This window comes from Panthera uncia, chromosome B1 (genome assembly GCF_023721935.1).
Source record: "Panthera uncia isolate 11264 chromosome B1, Puncia_PCG_1.0, whole genome shotgun sequence".
NCBI lineage: Eukaryota > Metazoa > Chordata > Mammalia > Carnivora > Felidae > Panthera > Panthera uncia.
The window spans coordinates 58273572-58293169 of NC_064811.1; the positions used below are offsets into that span (position 1 = coordinate 58273572).

The 19598-nt window shown below is 39.5% G+C and overlaps 1 protein-coding gene and 1 non-coding gene across 3 annotated transcripts in view; both read left to right on the forward strand.

The window, feature by feature from the left end:
* Positions 1-862: 862 nt before the first annotated feature.
* On the forward strand, positions 863-964 carry LOC125924084 (U6 spliceosomal RNA). The gene has a single exon (XR_007458269.1). It is a non-coding gene; the product is annotated as a U6 spliceosomal RNA (small nuclear RNA).
* Positions 965-1767: 803 nt separating this feature from the next.
* MTHFD2L (methylenetetrahydrofolate dehydrogenase (NADP+ dependent) 2 like) overlaps positions 1768-19598 on the forward strand; it is a 460807-nt gene continuing 442976 nt past the window's right edge. The window contains exon 1 of one of the 2 annotated variants that reach the window (XM_049630630.1): positions 1768-1785. The gene's annotated coding sequence lies outside the window, so the exon portion shown is untranslated. The remainder of the gene's footprint in view (positions 1786-19598) is intronic. The other variant, XM_049630631.1, reaches the window with a different exon arrangement.

The window sequence follows — 19598 nt, forward strand, 5'->3', positions numbered from 1 at the left end:
AAGTGTTTTCTCCAAATGCCAAGAACCATTTATACTAAGGGAGAAGCTGTATTATTTACACTGAAAAGTAAAATGACCGAAGGATGGAGATATGCATTTGTCCCCAGTGGTGTCTTTAGCCAACCAAAATTTTAGAATAATGTGAAGAAGTAAATGCAGAATCAGAATTTGCTATTTCTTCTGGCCTAAATCCTTCATTTCTTAGTTGAAGACAAGGAAGGCCAATGACTTTCTTCTGACAGGAAATGTTTTAAGAGTAATAGCAGATCTCTGCTTTGGGCTTGTGATGCCCATTCACAACACCTGTGAGCAGGTGAGCCCAGACTATCACAGAATGTACCCACCATGTGTCACCTGCAGACTGGATTTTCTGCGGAGTAGACTGTCAGAAATGGCCTTGAGGCCTTGCCTGTGGAGATGAATACAAAGATTGAACACAGATATTTTGAATAATCCTAGTAACTCATGGATTTAGTTTGCACAGGACACTGAGTTCTTCAAGGCCACCATTACTTAGTGGGGTTTTGTAAGCAGCTGTAAGATTGGATGCTTGTGTCCAATGGTGCTTACTATACTGCCTAGGACAGGAAGAGAGAGTGAACCCTGTTCTTGGGGCCTATACTGTATCACATGATAATTTAAGTACCTACTTTTTAACCCTCTATCCTTCTAAAATGTGGAGAGCGGAGAATATGTCTACAGTTGCCAAGATTGTAAGCCTCACCAACTGGTTTATGGTTAGTACACAATAAACATTTGCTGCATGAATGAGTTGTGCTTTATTTCACAGACCTGCCAACCCTCATGTCCATAATAGGCTATAGAGATGCCCACATACACTACTTTTAATGTCACCAATTTAGTGCTCACTTCAACAGCACATATATTAAAATTGGAATGATACAGAGAAGATTTGCATGGCCCCTGTGCAAGGATGACACATAAATTAACGTCACCAATTTAGACCAAGAGATAGAGAGATGTGAACAATTGCTCAGGAAAATGTAGAGCCAAGTATTTTGAAATTCAGAATCTTCAAGTGGGGGAGATTGTTGAGCCCACTGAACTCCATGCTCTGTGAGAGCAGGAATTGTATTTATCTCATTCACCGTTTCATCCAAGAGGCTTCATAGTACATGACCTATATTATTATTGTTAATGATTAAATTTTAAACTATCAAGTTATCACAAAAGGTACTTGATGAATAGCAATGATGAAAATGGACTGAATTGGTGTTAAATGCTAGAAGTAAAGGTACTCATGAGGGTCTTGTGATGTGTTCCACTGGATGAATCTCTCATCATCATCTTTTTTGGTAACAAATAACTTCTTAGGGCTGAACACTCAGCAAACAACCAAGAAATATTATCCTAAGGTAGATTTTACTCAAAGAAAACAGATGTCAAAAAAATATCTTAAATTAATAGGAAACTGGCTGAGTCAATAGAACAGTTAATGTAAAAAATTGTGCTCAGAATCTGATTACCTAAAAAATTTGTATTTATTGTTATCTTGAACCTCTATGCCAAATGTTTTGAAAATGGTCTTGTGAAACTCTAGCTCTTTCGATAACATCTTGGAATGTTCAAATACCAAATCTTTGTTGAATTAAATGGTTTACATAGTGGTTGAGCAAAGGCTAAACTGTTTAGGTCTTTATATGAAATTAGTATTTTAATTTTCAATTATATCTGTATGGAAATATTCAAAATTAGAGCTGACAGTGGCCTCGCTGAAATGTAACAGGGTCCCTCAATGTTGAAGAAGCAGTGGTATCAATAAAGGTTTTCATCCCCAAGAACCATGTATGGGTATACTTTGTTATACCAGTGGTTTTCTTAGAGCTGTGATATCAGTTATGGGTAATAGTCCTGTAAGAACAGAAACAAATGATACACTTTATCGTTCCTTTTTCACTCGTGAATCAGGTTATGTCTGCTATTCAATTCTGTAAAGATAAAACAAATTAGCTTATTAATCTCATAAAGGCAGAGATTCTTAATTGTTATCTGGAACTAAAGAAAGGTCAGTAAAGACCCTCTACTTGGCCAAAATGCCAAACTGAGCTACCCTTCAGGTTGGATGCATGTAGTTAAAGGAAGCATATTTATTATTCTGAGTGAATTTGCTTTTGGAACTTTACCACCTTGTAACATGAAGAGGACTAAACGGAGATAATGATGCAAAATAATTGTCACTGTGCCTGGTTCAAATAGACACTTGGAAATCTTATTTCTGGCCCCACTCTCTCTTTTTCTTGCTTTACCTGTAGAGCCCTGAATCATGACTATTCAGCTACATTATGTCTGGGTATCAGGAGTGCTCATCTCCCTGAAAGGAATGTCTTCAGATGTCTTCAGAAGATACCTAACTCTTACTCTTCTCTTCTTACTCTTCTTCTTCCTCTTACTCCTTCTTACTCTTCTTCCTTTACTCTTCTCCTTCTTCTTACTCTTCTTCTCTTACTCTTCTTCTTACTCTTCTTACTCTTCTTACTCTTACTCCTTCTCCCCATATCTCCTCTTCTTTCTTTACTCTAATTAGTTGAAAGTGGATTAGTTCCAACATGATAATAACTAGGTCACTAGGCAAAAAGTAACAGTGAAAGAAAGAAAGAAAGAAAGAAAGAAAGAAGAAAGAGAAGAGGGAGGGAGGGAAAGAGCAAAGGAAGGGAGGAGTAGGTGAGGGGGAGAAAGGAGGGAAGGAGGGAAGAAGGAAGGAAGGAAGGAAGGAAGGAAGGAAGGAAGGACCGACCCTATAATGTTATAGGCCATTGCTAACTTGTAATATTATAACTAAGATATCGAAGATGACCCTTTCCTTTTGCACTTTCTAGAACCCAGACCTAGATTAAGATGATCTTATTTCTATAATCAATATGCTTCTTCTAGGAATAGGAACAAGTAAGACATTTTGCTTCTCCAAAGTGATTCTTGGACAAAAAGTCTTCATAAGCCACCATCCCTAAAAGTAGTGTGGTCAGGTCCTGACTGAAAGTGTCAGGGTGACTTTGACCAGATGAGGCCGAGGCAACCTAATGACCCATTTCTGTCTCCTGTTAATAACCTCTCCTAAGTTCTTAGAAAGCTCTCTTTCCAATAAAAGACTCTGTGTCAAACTTCCCATATTATCTTTAGGTTCCAGTTTGGGTTATTTTTCTGGATTTTGTTTTGGTTATCTATCGGTCTTTAGTGGCAACTCCAGGTTTTGATTTTGGTTTGAGATTTTTTTATCCTCTGGGTCCCAAATCTGACCCTCATTGTATTTCTGAACTTAGTGCTGTTAGGTCTTGGTTCCAGATATTTGTCTACTTGCTTTAGTTCCTGATTTCAGTTCTGACCTCTGCCTTTGGGAGGGAAATGTTTGTCTTTCAAATTTTCTTTATTACTCAAAATCCATTTAATTGTTTTCTTTTCCAAGAAGACTTTCCCAATCCTCTCAATTAGAATAAACTTCTTTCTTCTTGGCTCCAGTTTTGTTTTGTTGTGTTTTTTTTGTTTTTGTTTTGTTTTGTTTTGTTTTTGTATCTCAAGCATTTCTCCACTTTCGCATTAAATGTGAAATTATCTTGAAAGCAAGGGTCTCCTTGCAAGTCCATGCTTATGCAATGCCCTAGCCAAAATAGCATCCTCAATTTACTGAATTTAGGTGTTGGCCATTCAACCATTGTGATGCCTTCTAGCGTCACAGTTCGAGTGCTGACTGTGGATGTCATCCAAAATAGAGCTGTAAGACATAAGGCATATGAGAACAGACACGCTGAACATCAGGATTTGCATGGTCAAGCCCCAAACTTTCATTTCCAAGGAAATGAAAAACTGTTCTATGAGATCAGACAAAGGACAGGACTCAAGTTTGGAATGAATTTCTGAGAAGATTTGAGATCGAGGTACATGCAGTCATGTACCTTGGATACATGGATAGAATGCCCATGGATATGTTTTCTAGTTCCCATAAAACAAAGATGAAGGGATATCAGCTGAAGTTGAGATTAACTGTAGAGAAATCTAAAAGAACTACCACTTTTCACAGTGAGTAATGCACTTAAGTCATTCTTCTAATTTACCACTTCTTAAGTGGTCTATATAAATTCACAACCGGCCTTGCAGTATTCTTCAGTAAACCAGCTGTGGTATGGTAGAAAGAAAACTTGATTGGAATCAGGCAGTCTGATTTAGGATCTGGCTTTCCATTACCAGATATGTGAGCATAGTAAAGTCACTTAAATGCTCTAATTCTCATTTCCCCTCTGCAAAATGGGATTATGGTAGATCCTACTGGTGCCTATCCCTATCCCCTTTTTCTTTCAGGCCATACACCCTTCCCTCAGCTGGTAGAAGTGCTGGCTGATAATGACTCATAGCTGTCCCCTTGCCATAAGAAATGCCCTTGTCCACGGTGGTTTATACACCACTCCCTTCCTCTGATAGTTCACAGCCAGTGAGTAGCTGGCATTGGTGATGAGGAGTAATAAGGTTAATCTCACAGAGTTGTTTGGATTAAATAAAATAGCATACATGAATATGCCTGGGATGATAAGTTAAGTATTAAAATTAAAAAAAGAAAAAAAGAAAAACTAGAACTAAGAAACTGTAGTCTTGTATGGCTAATTTGTAAAGTTAGACTCATGATGTCAAGGAGTATGGTCATGACCTCTGACATTTTCTGGGTCAGAAGCCGGGGTGGAATGGTTGGCACATTTAAAAATGACATTTGTGTTCGCATACATGACACAATCTTTCTAAATCAGTAGAAGAAATGCAGCCTCATGGCAGTGCCAGTAACATGTGAGATAAAGAGGATGTTGCCCTCCGTGTCAGGCTGCCCTCCTTACCAACTTCCTAGCAAATTACATATATTCGTACTTTCAAATAAGTAGAATGTTTCACATAGCTCACTGCTACTCTTGACCCATTATGAGCAGATTTAAGGTATAGTTTTATTCAGGTCTTCAAAAGAAGCAACTCAGTAATTCTTTCAGCAAATGATGGTGATAACAATTGTTCCATCTATTGAATGCCTATTGTGTGTGGATTACTCTTCATACACTCATCGCATTGGTCAATTTTTGGTTGTTATAATCACCCCAAATTTGCACACAAGGAACTAGAAATTCCTTTATTTAATGACTTCCTGAAGGTCACACCTTCAGAACAAGGGTTGGAAGCCAGGTTTATCTGACCATCCAGTGTGCTGATGGAAGCTGAATTAGGGCTGAAGCTGAATTAGGGCTGCGTGAAGAAAATCCATGTTTTCTGTTTTTATTTTATAATTGGACCCAGGCCTAACCAGAATGTGGAAGAAGAGTAAGTATCATGGTATAAATTGCTCTTAGCTCAAATATTTACAAAGAACCGCCAAGGGGATTACTAAAGGAGGGCTATTGTTTATTGGTGAATCATAAATGAGAAATTGAGTGGCGCAATTATTTCATAAAATCTGAGAATGGAGGCTAACGTGAGGGATTGTTCCTAATACCCACATATTTGACAGCTTGGAAAATGATATCCTCCCAACCCTGTGTGCAAGATTGCTCAAATTTTCAGTGTCGCTGAGGGTACGTGGCTCAAAAGTAGAAAGAAGATGTGGCTAGTGATGGGTTTGGCAGACTTGGTAGCTGCAAAGATAAACACGAGCCACCAAGAGTGGGGATCAGGTTAACCTGAGTTGAGGAAACTAGATAAGAATGTTATTGCTAAACAGACATATTTCAAGTCTCCCATGAAATGTTTTTGGCACTATCTCCCTTTTCAATGAATGTTTTCCAAAATTGGTCACTGTTTAGAGGATGTTGACCATTTGCTCCTTCAGGGATGCTGTGCAGACAAGATGGTGCCTGCTAATTGTGAAATCTATTCTGAAAATACATTTCAGAAGCACCAATGAATAACCCATGAAAATTCTCCCTGGAGTCGCATTCATTGTATTCTTAACAAATGCTCAAAATTCAAGACGCTGATAACGATTACCTATTAAGGTATATCTAATCTGGAAATTAATTTAGCTAAACTTTACTAGATAGAACATAATCCGCCCCCCCCCCCCCGCATTCCTTTTACCTTTTTTTTTTTTTTTTAACATTTATTTTTGAGACAGAAAGAGACAGAGCATGAACGGGGAAGAGTCAGAGAGAGGGAGACACAGAATCTGAAACAGGCTCCAGGCTCTGAGCTGTCAGCACAGAGTCCGACGTGTGGCTGGAACTCACGGACCGCGAGATCATGACCTGAGCTGAAGTCGGCCGCTTAACCGACTGAGCCACCCAGGCGCCCCTCCTTTTACCTTTTAACTGATTTATTTTTCTAAGGCTGGTCAAATTATCCTAAGGCAAAGGGAAGAAAGGTCAAAATGGCACATCAATAAACTGAAGACTAGCTGGCATAACAGAGTAGGTGAAATAAGTAACAAATTTGGACTGAACATAGAGGTTATTGAAATCTTTCTTGGTAATGCTTGATTATTTTTTGGACCTGTAGACTTAAGCCTGGTTTTATAATGGATCATATATGTTAATAATGCTATGATTTTAAAACAAGTGCACACACATATAAGAAATTTGAATTTTTTTCCCTGAAATATACAACGTTTTGCATTTTTTTTTAAGGGAGAGAGATACACAAAAGCGAACCATATAATGGCCCGGTTATAACTATGCTTGGAGAAACCTCAACTTTTTGTAGGTGATCAGATTGAGGAACTTTAAAGGATATGACATCTACTTTTTCTGACACTTCCCTCAAATGAGACCAACACTTATTGAGGTTCCATGTGTAAATTAGTCACCAGGACAACCACAGAAAGGAATGATAAAGGTGAGTCTAATCCCTATTTTAGTCACACACTTTAGTCCCTATAAGGTCACAGAACAAGCAAGCAGCTGAGCAGGTGCTCTGAACCCAGTTCCCTGATATCTCCGTTGGCTTAAACTACCTGGAAAGTGCTTTGAAGAAGAGAAATAAAAGCATTTAATCTGTTTAATTATCAGCGTTAATACTGCAAGGTAGAGTCTATCATCTGATAGTTATCTGGATTCGTGAGCAGGCAACAAGATGATTTTAATAGTTAAGAGTTCTATAAATACTTTGTTATGAAAAAGTGACCCAAATCTCTCTGTGAAAAAAAAAAATTCAAAGGAAAATGATTCGTTTAGGTCAGCTCTAAGTGATGAAATCTCAAACCAGGTCAGGTTACTGGATAAGGTTTTGTTTCTTGTGTTTTTGTTTTTTAATATAATTTATTGTCAAACTGGCTGCCATACAACACCCACTGCTCATCCCAACAAGTGCCCTCCTGATGGGGGGTGGGGGAGAGGGGAAAGTGGGTGGATAAGGGTTTTTTAATAGAGGTCCTAACATATAGCTTAGTTCTAGCGTCATCAATAGTGTCGTCCCTTTTAAAGTTTAGAAGCTCTGTCCAACTTTGTAAGTAGAAACCTTTTGCCCACGAAAAATACAGCCAAATATTTCGAACTCCTTAAATTTTAGCTGCATTTTAGCCTCTGAATGCACAACAAAACATTCTCCCAGGTGGAAAATAGGAGATGAAATTTGTAACGTCGAGTTTGGGCTAGAAGACTTCCAAGGACACTCAGAGCTCTCCAATTCTAGGTATGACCTTGAATAGCCCGGCAGTTGCTCCCCCTCGCGTGCAACGGGATTGCACGCAACAAACTTATCCATTCTAACGGCGTCAACAAATAGGAGAACAAACTTTTAATATTAGTTATTACTTATTAGTGGTCTTTATATTCCAGAATCCACATACTAAAGAAGTGTAAACTAGCCTAGAAACAAAGAGATTTAGACGAGTCTTTCTCAAACCATCATTACATACTGAGAAAGTCGGACAGACAACGCAATATAATTATCTCAATCATTTATTTAGCATGAAAGTGTTTCCTATGGTGCAGATGAATGCTGTGATATCAGACATGCAGCAAGGCTGAACGAGATCTAGTCCTGGAAGAGTTTTGTAGCTCATGGGAGAACGTGAAGAAGGCAGACTCTGGAATTTGATATCAGAGCTTGAATCCTCCTCTGCCACTTAGTTCCTACGGGACCTTGGACAAGCTGCATAACCTCTTCTGCCTCAGTGCCCTCATCTATACCCGAGGCTAATAATGACACGAACTTCTTGAGTTGACGTGTGAGTCAAATGGTCTGCTACGTGGAAACACCAAGAAGAGTTCCTGGCAAGAAGAAAATAGACTGTTCAATAGTCTCTGCTACAACTGCCTGAGACTCTCATTTAATAGATGAGGAAAATGAGAGCCATTAGAATAAAGTGGTTTTCTTTTTATAATCAGAGAATAGAGTCTGGTCTGCCATAGACTTAGATCTACGTAATTAATCCCAATGGGTTCCACAGTGTGTAATGCCATCTGTTATTGACTGCTTATTTTGGACTTGGACTTTAAAATCATTCTTTTTCCTTTTTTTTTTTTTTTTTTTTAGTAAAAAAGTGAGTTCAGTCTGACTCATGTGATCCAGGGCAGGATTACTTCAAGTGTGGCCTTATAAGTCATTGGAATATGTCATCGTCTATGTGGGTTAAGAGAACTGGGAATATTCTATGACAAAAATAATTTCTCTCCAACCTCTGACTGATGCCCGCAATTCCCTTTGGTCTAAGGATTTGTTCCCTGTTCGAATGCACAGTTTTCTCTTAGGGAGAACACTCTAGGTTTTATTAATCACTTATGTCCTATTGTAAAAGACAAATCCAAAGGGAGGTTTTCAAAAGGGGACGGGAGAAGAGAAAATGAGGGTCTTCGGCCCTAGAAGCGGAGCGCGAAGTGGTGTGGTTTGAGAACTCTGAGAGCGGGCTTCTCCACAATTTTGCTTGTAATCAGTTCTGCGCTGGAATATTCCTCAGGTAACATCTGTCCTGGAATTAATGAATCTCACTCTCTTTTCGGGGCAGTAAAGCCATGTGCGGGCCACAGTGGAAGAGGTAGATTTAAATGACATAGTCCCTGTCCCGATAGAGGGCCCCCCTTAGTAGGAGACAGAATATAAATACACACTTCACTTGACTGCTAAATACAGGGGAGCTGATAGGAGTGAGCAGGAGTCTGGAAATCACAGTGGACCAGCACTTCTGATCTTGCAACCAGAGTACCTTTAATGGCACAGGGGGGCATTTGGAGCCTAGGGGTTGGGGACCAGCAGTAGAAGCCTGATGGCCCACACAAAGGTAAAATTTGGGGCACCTGGGTGGCTCAGTTAGGTGAGCGTCCAACTCTTGATTTGGGCTCAGGTCATGATCCCTGAGTCGTGGGATTGAGCCCTGTGCTGGCCTCACGCTGAGCATGTAGCTTAAATTCTACATTAAGCATGTAGCTTAAAATTCTCTCTCTCTCTCTCTCTGCATCTCTCACCTGCTTGCACACTCTCTCTCTCTTTCTCTCAAATAATAAAACAAACAAAAAACCCCCACAAAACAACAAGGTTAAAATTCCTTTGAAAGCATTTGTTTTAACGTATGCTTGAAATAACACACTTGAAATGGATCTCTGTTGTTGGCTATCTTAATTTTTTGCTGCTTAAGTGTCTATTAGTCATCTAGCGAGTTGTTAATCATTCATGAGGTAAAAACTGAATCGTCATTTTGAGTTCAGCTCCCCACACGTGTGCTCACGTACTAGGTATTAAGTAATTTGTGCCCGGGTGGTTACACTGTTAATGAAGACATAAAAGAAACAGATTTGGGTGGCCCCATAAAGATTGGGCAACAACTGCAAAATAATAATAATAATAAAATAGGGAAAATTGATAGTGCTGGAGCCAGATCACTCCTGTTGCCCGGCTTTGTCTTTTTAGGTACTAGGAAGGAAAGCTGAAATCTAAGCTTGCTTAAGGAAACCGAAATTCCAAAACTGGGGTCTTTGAAAATACGGAGTCAGCAGGAATTCTTTCATCAGCTACCACTATAGAAATTAGCAGCACTTTCTTAATAGAAATTGCCTATATACAATTATCAGCACTGTTTCAGAGACTGGCTTAACACCTGCACGTTTCACATGTGAAAATGAAACCAGAACATTTTAGGGAAGCAGCACTTGGGTTCCCGGCTTCTTGTGTTTAAGGGAAGTTGAATGGACAGTTTTCTGGTTTTTTCCCCGAATTTGGTAGTTTTAGATTTAGACTCGACATGTCATCTGCATGAAAGCAGATATGGTTAGTAGAGTAGTAGGTGGAACTGAATTCGTCCCATGAAAACCTTCTCTTTGGTCACATTCAAAGGGGCTTTTATTCCCACAACACCGTATTTTCGATCACATGGAGTTCTGCCTTTCTTGCTCCTTACCCTTTAGGAGAAATACAAATAATTTACGTATGGAAAACATCTTACCAAAATCTTAAGGCAAATATCATGTAGCTTTCTCTCTTTTTGTGACACCTACTAGCAAAGTTAATGACAGCCATTTATGTAATTGGTGATTTATCCACGGGAAAGTAGTGTTTTGTTGTTCTTATCTGTGAGGCACGTGTGATAGAAAATTCATTGTGGAAAGGGGATTTGAAGGGAGATTTCCAAAATCCTAGGGAAATTCCACATGTAGTCAAGGGGCTCATACCATGATTCCTGTGGCATGTCATCGAGTGGCATTGCACAGAAATATATATTGAGTCATGCCTCAGAAATCTATCATCGTGGAGCCTGCCGAGGAAGTGGACTGTGGATGGTCACAGTTACTGCTTGGCTGCTGAGCCTGGAATGGCTTCCGTATCAGGATCCCTACAATCTTAGGATTCTGTTCAGACCTTGTTATACAGAAGTCACCGTCTAAAAGGGAGAAACAAACACACAAAATTACTTATGATACAGTATATTAGGTTCTAGCGGCAGGTCTTAAGTTCTGCTCCCTAGAAAAACAGCATCAACCTCACTTTGGAACTTGTAGAAATGCAAATTCTCAGGCCCCCTAGACCTTCTGAAATAGAAACCCTGGGAGTTTCTGAGTGCTGTGTGATTTGTGTATCAACAAGCCTCATTATTATTATTTCCTGGAATTCCAGCTACTTATTACTTCTCCATAAATGAGATGATCCCAGACCTTTTTACTATCAACTATTGATGCCACTTCCCTCACTCCTAGATCTTTGGCCAACATACCCTGTTGCTCCATAGAGTTTTTTACAGCATTATTGTTATTGTTATTATTATTATTATTATTATTATTTTAGAACTGTGTGTATAATTCCTGTAGCAGGGAAATGGGCCCAGAGGTGGGGGGGAGAGAAAAAAGTAGCTGCCAAGGCAATCAAAGAATAGTCTTTTGCACAACTCTGTTCCAACACATTCAACTGATCTCAGCAACTAGAGCAGTGAGGCATGCAAATTGTATCTTGGAGACGGGGGGGGGGGGGGGGGTAGACATTGAAGATTAAAGATTAAAACCAGGAAAAGGCATGGGAAGATTCGCATTTGGAAAGTTCCCCTGCAGAAATGAGTGGATGGTGGAGGGATGAAATTTGAGGTTAGACTATTTAGCAGATTTCTATGGTGACCAAGATCAGAGAAAGGAGGGTTCAGCCTAGTGTAGTGGGGGAGGCCTCCAATAGGGAGATGTTTAAAAGAGGTGACTTGGTAAAACTACATGTTATAATATACCACAAATGCTAAAACTCATAAGGTGTAGGTACAGACTGATAGTAAATGCTGACAAGAGAATGGAAGTTGAAACAAACAGACCATACAATGGTATGCACAGTAAAATACATATTTAAAAATAAACACTTATAAACACAAATGCAACGTTGGAAGATGCATCTCAAAACCTTTATTTCTAAATGGACAGATTACAGATAATTTTTGTTTTCTTTTTTCTATTTTCTTTATTTTTTAAATGTTGTACACTGAATGTGAATCATATTTATAATCAGGGATTACAATTGTGGAGGAGGGAAGGAAGGGAAGGAAGGAGGGAGGGAGAGAGGAAAAAAGTGTCATATTTGAGGGCTGAATGGGATAATGTATTGGGAGTGAGAACGGTTTCATAAATAGAGGTAAATTATGATTCCTGCAGGAGTCTTCTAAACTTAACCTGTGTAAACGTTTCGTCCCTGGCATGGAGCTCTAATCTACTGTGAGGCTGTAGCGGATGGAAGGGGAGGAGCTAAGGGGGGAACGGGGTTGTGCCCTCCCAGGCTGTCCATTGGGTTAGCCAGAGCTACAGTCACAAGAACGAGACGTGTACGCAGGGAAGTAGCCATCTTTGAGTCTTAACTTCTTGGATGGAGGCTGCCCTCCCAAAGCTGTGCTGAGGACTGCCTGCCCAGACCTTGGCCTTGCCCCACTGATTCAGAGCATTTGCTGCTCTAGTTGCTGAGATCATTTGAATGTGTTGGAACAGAGTTGCGCTAAAGACTGTTCTTTGATTGCATTGGCAGCTACTTTTTTTCTCTCCCCCGCTTCTCTGGGCCCATTTCCCTGCTATAGGAATTATACACACAGTTCTAAAATAATAATAATGATGATGATGATGATGATGATGTAAAAACTATGGAGCAACAGGGTATGTTGGCCAAAGATCTAGGAGTGAGGGAAGTGGTGTAAAAGGTTCGGGATCATCTCATTTATGGAGAAGTAATACTTAGCTAGAATTCCAGGAAGTCATCATAATAACAATAAAAATACAATCATTTTTCATTCTACTAGGCGCTTTACAAACATTACTCACAACAACAACCCTGTCTGTTTGCTTTTAAAAATTTACAGACGAGACAGACTGAGGCCTCAGACAAAAGTGATTCCACTGTCAGAGTGTCCATGTGAACCAAGGTCATTTTTATTCAAAAGGCAGTGCTAACAGTTCAGAAGAGGGACCATGTTGATGGTGGCCCAACAGCGAGCATGTACTTGATATCACCAAACTATATACTTAAAAATGGTTAAGATGGCAGGGCGCCTGGGTGGCTCAGTTGGTTGAGCGTCCGACTTTGGCTCAGGTCATGATCTCACAGTTCGTGAGTTCGAGCCCCGCGTCGGGCTCTAGTGCTGACAGCTCAGAGCCTGGAGCCTGCCTCACATTCTGTGTCTCCCTCTCTCTCTGCTCCTTCCCTGCTCATTCTGTGTCTGTCTCTGTCTCAAAAATAAATAAACATTAAAAAAAAAATTTTAAAAAAATGGTTAAGATGGCAAATTGTATGCTATGTGTATTTCACAACTGTTTTTTTTTTGAAAGCTGTACTTTATCATACATTGCATTGATACATATTCCAAGGATATTTTGATGTAACCATTTTAATAATGGTGTGAAGGAAATGCCCATTTTCTGGAGAGAAAAACAGGTGTCATAACACCCTCGCTCATTTCTTCCTTTCTCATCTCCTTTCTTCTTCTCTCACTCCTCCCCACCCAGAACAAATAGATGGACAGACTGCCCCCTTCCCCAACACACACATACACACAATTCACAGCCCCACACTCCCTGACCAGCCACTCTTGCTGGGGCTGCACCTTAATCTTCATGGTGTTTCCGAAAACAGGTGATTCAGAACAAGCTTGTTTGACTCTAACACTGTTAATGGAAGAAGATATATCTGGGAAGCCAAATTTCCAAGAAGCTTTGGAAATTCTGATGAAGCTTTCATCAGCTTGTATATATACAAGGTAGATATAAAGGGTGACAAGCCCAGGGGTTTAAATGCAACAGCTCATGCATGCACACACATACACACACAGGAAACAAGCTGGTGAACCAATAACATTTCCGGAGAAGTGAGAAGTATGAAGAACAGAGGGCTACGTGCTTGCCTAAAATCCTGGCTGCATTTCCTGAAACTTTCCCAGCCCCACCTTTTGGCAGATCTCTTGTAGACAGGAGAGTGGTGTTGCTGCTTTCTGACCACAAGGCGGGGCTTGTGTTGGAACATACTGAACATCAAAAGATCCTTTGTGTTAGCCTTTACCACTAAGAAAACTTTCTGCGTTGCCATGTACATATGATTAAAGCTAACCGATGGTAGCTTACTACACATTACCTTACTGGGCTGCAGGATTCCAAAAGCACCCAGAATTAGTGCATGGCTTAAGACCTGCATCTGGAACACTTATTTATCATAGGAAAGATAAAATATCTTATTTTCTCAGATTTTTTTCCCCCCTGAAAAATGGCATATATGTGAAGGTGGGTAGAGCTTTGCTGTGCTATAGGGTGTCTTCACAAAGCCCCTGAAAAGTCAAGGTGAGCTCGAGCCACTAGCCCTTTTGCTCTCTCTTTTGAATACTAGTATATTGAAGGTAGAGAGAGGGAGAAGAAGAGGAAGAAGAAAAAGGAGAAGAGTCAAAACAAGATTATGAGACTTCTTTAAACAAATCCACTGCATATGCTTAATAAACTACACTACTTTATTTTTATGTATAATTTTTTAAAGTTTATTTATGTATTTTTGAGAGACAGAGAGACAGAGACAGACAGAGAGAGAGGGACAGAGAGAATCCCACACAGGCTCTGCACCGTCAGCACAGAGCCCAATGTGGGGCTCGAACTCAGGCACAGAGAGATCATGACCTGAGCCGAAATCAAGAGTTGTTCAATTAACTGACTGAGCCACCCAGGGGTCCCCATAAATTACACTTTTAAGATTGCATAAGTATATTGCAATACATTCATGTTGTTAAAAAATATAAGCACTTCCTGAATAGGTGAAGGGGATGAAGAGTGCACTTACCATGATGAGCACTGAGTAATGTATAGAATTGTTGAATCACTTTCTTGTACACCTGAAACTAATATTGATTTTATTATAATGTATGTTAATTATACTGTAATTTAAAAGTAAAGCAAGGGGCGCCTGGGTGGCGCTGTCGGTTAAGCGTCCGACTTCAGCCAGGTCACGATCTCGCAGTCTGTGAGTTCGAGCCCCGCGTCAGGCTCTGGGCTGATGGCTCGGAGCCTGGAGCCTGCTTCCGATTCTGTGTATCCCTCTCTCTCTGCCCCTCCCCCGTTCATGCTCTGTCTCTCTCTGTCCCAAAAATAAATAAAAAACGTTGAAAAAAAAATTAAAAAAAAAATGTTTAAAAGTAAAGCAAAAGGGAAAAGAAAAACTAAGAATAAAAAATAAAAGTAAAAAAATTGAATTCCAAACTAGGGTTGTGGCCTTTCTGCAGAGGGATAGAAGAACCAAACCTAAAAATACATACATATAATGGGAATGCAAGCTGGTGCAGCCACTCTGGAAAACAGTATGGAGGTTCCTCAAAAAACTAAAAATAGAACTACTCCACAACCCAGCAATTGCACTACTAGGCATTTATCCAAGGGATACAGGTGTGCTGTTTCGAAGGGACACATGCACCCCCATGTTTATAGCAACACTATCAACAATAGCCCAAGTATGGAAAGAGCCCAAATGTCCATCGATGGATGAATGGATAAAGAACATGTGGTATATATATACAATGGAGTATTACTCGGCAATCAAAAAGAATGAGATCTTGCCATTTGCAACTATGTGGGTATTATGCTAAGTGAAATTAGTCAGAGAAAGACAAAAATCATTACTTCACTCATATGAGGACTTTAAGAGACAAAACAGATGAACATAAGGGAAGGGAAACAAAAATCATATAAAAACAGGGAGGGGGACAAAACAGAAGAGACTCATAAATATGAGGAACAAACTGAGGGTTACTGGAGGGGTTGTGGGAGGGAGATGGGCTAAATGGGTAAGGAGCACTAAGGAATCTACTCCTGAAATCATTGTTGCACTATATGCTAACTAATTTGGATGTAAATTTTAAAAAATCAAAAATAAAATCAAAAATTTAAAAAAAACATACATATAAGCACTTTGCAGTACATTCAGGCTCTCTGTCCATGATAGGATTAAAAAGTTCAAGGTTGAATACTAAAGATATATCTCTGTGACTTAGGGTATGACCCTGTTCTGTGCTAACATCAAAGACGGGGTGTAAGAGTTTCTGTGAATGCAAGACCCTGGACAAATACATTCCTACCTCTCACCTGCACCCCTTTGATGAACTCTGTTTACAAACCACAAATGTTACTAAATAGCTGTAATGGAGGTGGTGGCGGGACACATTTTGCTCTTCTAAACAACTTCCCACCCCTCAGAAGCTTTTCCTGATACTCTTATAACCCTTAATTTCTAAGCTTAAAATGATCTTTTGAAATACAGTGTTCAGGACTTAGGACACCGCGTTATAAACTCTCCGTGTCCCGCCTGGCCCTCATTCTGCAGAGGGGAAAGAGCCCAGGCTTCAGGGTTCAGAACTGAATTCAGATTTGAACACCATTTTTACTCGCTGAGCCTCAGCTTTCTCATTTATCTCAATGAGGATAATAGCACCAAACACCTAAATTTGTGGCAAAATTTAAATGAGTTAACTTGTGTAAAGAGCCTAGTATATTCAAAGCTACAGACAGATCCAACACAATCTCTTCCAAAGTTCCAATGGCATTGTTCACAGAAATATAAAAAAAGATAAATAAAATTCGTATGGAACCACCAAAGACCTGAAATAGCTAAAACAGTCTTGAGAGAGAAGAACAGAGTTGGAGATATCACACTCCCTGATATCAAATTATCTTAGAAAGCCATAGTAACCCAAATAGTATGGCATTGGCCTAAAAATAGACACCTAGACCAATGGAACAGAATAGAGAGCCCAGAAATAAACCCAAGCATATAAGGCAACCAATTTTCAATGAGGATGCTAACAATATACTCTGGGGAAACCATAATCTTTTAAATAAATGCTATTGAAAAAACCTGGATATCCACATACAAAAATAATGAAACTAGAGCTGTATCTTACACCACATGCAAAAATCAACTGAAAATGAATTAAAGACTTAAATGTAAGATCTAAACCAATAAAATTCCTGGAAGATAGCATAGGGAGAAATCTCCTTGACATTGCCTCAGCAATGAATTTTAGGTTACAACACCAAAAGTGTATGGAACTAAAGCAAAAATAAACAAGTGGGATTACAACAAACAAAACTGCCTCTGCACAGCAAAAGAAACAAGCAAAAAATGAAAAGGTAACCTACAGATTGGGAGAAAATATTTTCTGGCATGTAAGTGTAAAGGGTTAATAATATCCAAAATATATAAGGAGCTCATACAACTCAATAGCACAAAATAAAACAAAAGAAAAAACTGAACCTGATTAAAAAATGAGCAAAGGACTTGAATAGACGCTTTTTCAAGAAGACATACAAATGGCCAACAGGTATATGAAAAGATGCTCAACATCACTAATTACCAGGAAAATAGAAATCAAAACCATAATGAAATATCACCCCACATCTGTTAATATTACTATCATAAAATAATAATAATAATAACCTAAAAGGTAACAAATATTGGCCAGGGTATAAAGAAAAGGAAACCTTTGTACACTACTGATGGGAATATAAATTGGTATAGCCACTATGGAAAACGATATGAAGTTTCCTCAACAACTAAAAATAGAGCTACCATATGATCCAGCAATCCCACTTCTGGGCATATACCCAATGAAATCAGTGTATTGAAGAGATATCTGTGTTCCCATGTTGATTGCAGCATTATTCACAATAGTAAAATATAGAAACAACTCAAATGTCCATTCATGAATCAATGGAGCAACCAACACGTTCACCTTAAACTTATACAGTGTTATATGCCAATTATATGTCAATAAAGCTGGAAGAAAAAAAAAGAAATTGTAATATGGAATATTGTTCATACTTCAGAAAAAAAGCTATCTTGCCATTTGCAAAAACATGGACAAACCTGGAGAGTATTCTTTTTTTTTTTAAATAAGTTTACTTATTTATTTTGAGGGAGAGAGGAAGAGCAAGCCAGTGACCACGGGGAGGGGCAGAGAGAGAGAGAGAGAAGGAGAGAGAGAGAGATTCCCAAGCAGGCTCCCCATGATATCAGCTTGGAGCCCAATACAGGGTTCCATCTCATGAACCCTGAGATCACAACCTGAGCTGAAATCAAGAGTCAGACACTTAACCCACTGAGCCACCCGAGCATCCCTGGAGAGTATTATTCTAAGTGAAATAAGCCAGAAACAGAAAGAATAACTGCATCGTCTCAATTATATGTGGAATTTTAAAAAGTTGAACATGCAGAAACAGAGCAGAATGGTGGTGGAATTATGGTGGGGAGGTAGGAAGTTACTGGTCAAATAGTATAAAGTTGCAGGTATATAGGGTGGAAAGGTCTAGAGATCTAATGTACACCATGGTGACTATAGTTAATAATGCTGTATTGAACACTGGAAATTTGCTAGGAGAGTAAATTTAAGGTACTTTCATCACACAAATAAATGGTAAGAGATCCTTAGTTTGCCTGTGGTCATCATTTCACTATCTATATGTATACCATATACGAATAGAAATGTTTTACACCTTAAACGTATGTTTTACACCTTAAACATGTATGATTTTTATATTTAAAAAAAAAACCCTTAGCACAGTAAGTGAAACAAAAATATTAATCTACCCCTCACTCCCTCACCTCCCTTCCTGTCTTGGTGGCCTTTGCACCACTAACCCTATGGCCACCACTTCATGTAACTATAGAGTGTAATTCAGGAGGTCCACTCAGGACACAGTTGGAAAAGCTCTATTAAACACTATTTCCCCCAATTATTCTGCAACGTTAGTTTCAATACTTTCTCAAGTGTCTAAGTTCACAGAGATGCCATCCTTCCAATTGCTTACACTTAAAGTTTTCATCATCAATCGTTTTTTTCTCATATTTCATACTCCATCCCCCAGGATTTTGTGCTCTCCAAAATATCCAGAATCCGACCATTAGTTACCACCTCTGCTGTTACCACCTTGGTCTGGTGTAAGCAATTATCATCCCTCTCTTGTATTCCATGATCACCTGTAAGTGGTCATCCTGATTTGCCTTTGTCCTACTAAAAACCCTTCCCCCCCCCCCCAGCAGCTGCATTATCATGCCTCTGATTTGCTTCAGACCCTGCAATGACTCTCTACTCAGAGTAAAAGCTAACATCCCTGTAATGACCAACAAAGCCTATCTGATTTGGCCCCTTAAATCTCTGCCCTCCTGTTTTACTCATTCTTTGCCTCTCTGTTCCAGCCACACCAGCCTTCTCACTGCCCCTCATATGCACAGCCATGCTCCCAACTCTGTTACCTCTAAGACTGTCCCTTTGCCTACACTTACCCACATAGCCATTTAGTTAGTTCCTATAGCCTTCAGTCCTTAGCTCAATCTCAACCTCTCAAGGAGGCTTCCCCTGACTCCCCAGTGCTATAATCTTCTCACCCTCTCACCAACCCGACACCCTGAGCCCACTGCCCTGCTCTACTGCTTTTCCCCATAACATTTATCCACCTAAGACACTATTTGGTAGCCATTTCTATTTGTTAATCACTAAGACTTCCCAAGCAACTAGAAAAGTGCTTGAAATACAGAAGGTGCTCTGGAAGTATCTGTTGAATAGATACATAATGGAAAAGTGAAGACTTTTGACATAGGTTTTCAAGTGATATCCATACAATTTGATGTTTTTGCTTTCCAGCAAATCCTGTAGGCTTGCTTGATTACTTTCTCTTAACAAAATTTTCCACCCCAACCACATTACTTGTTTC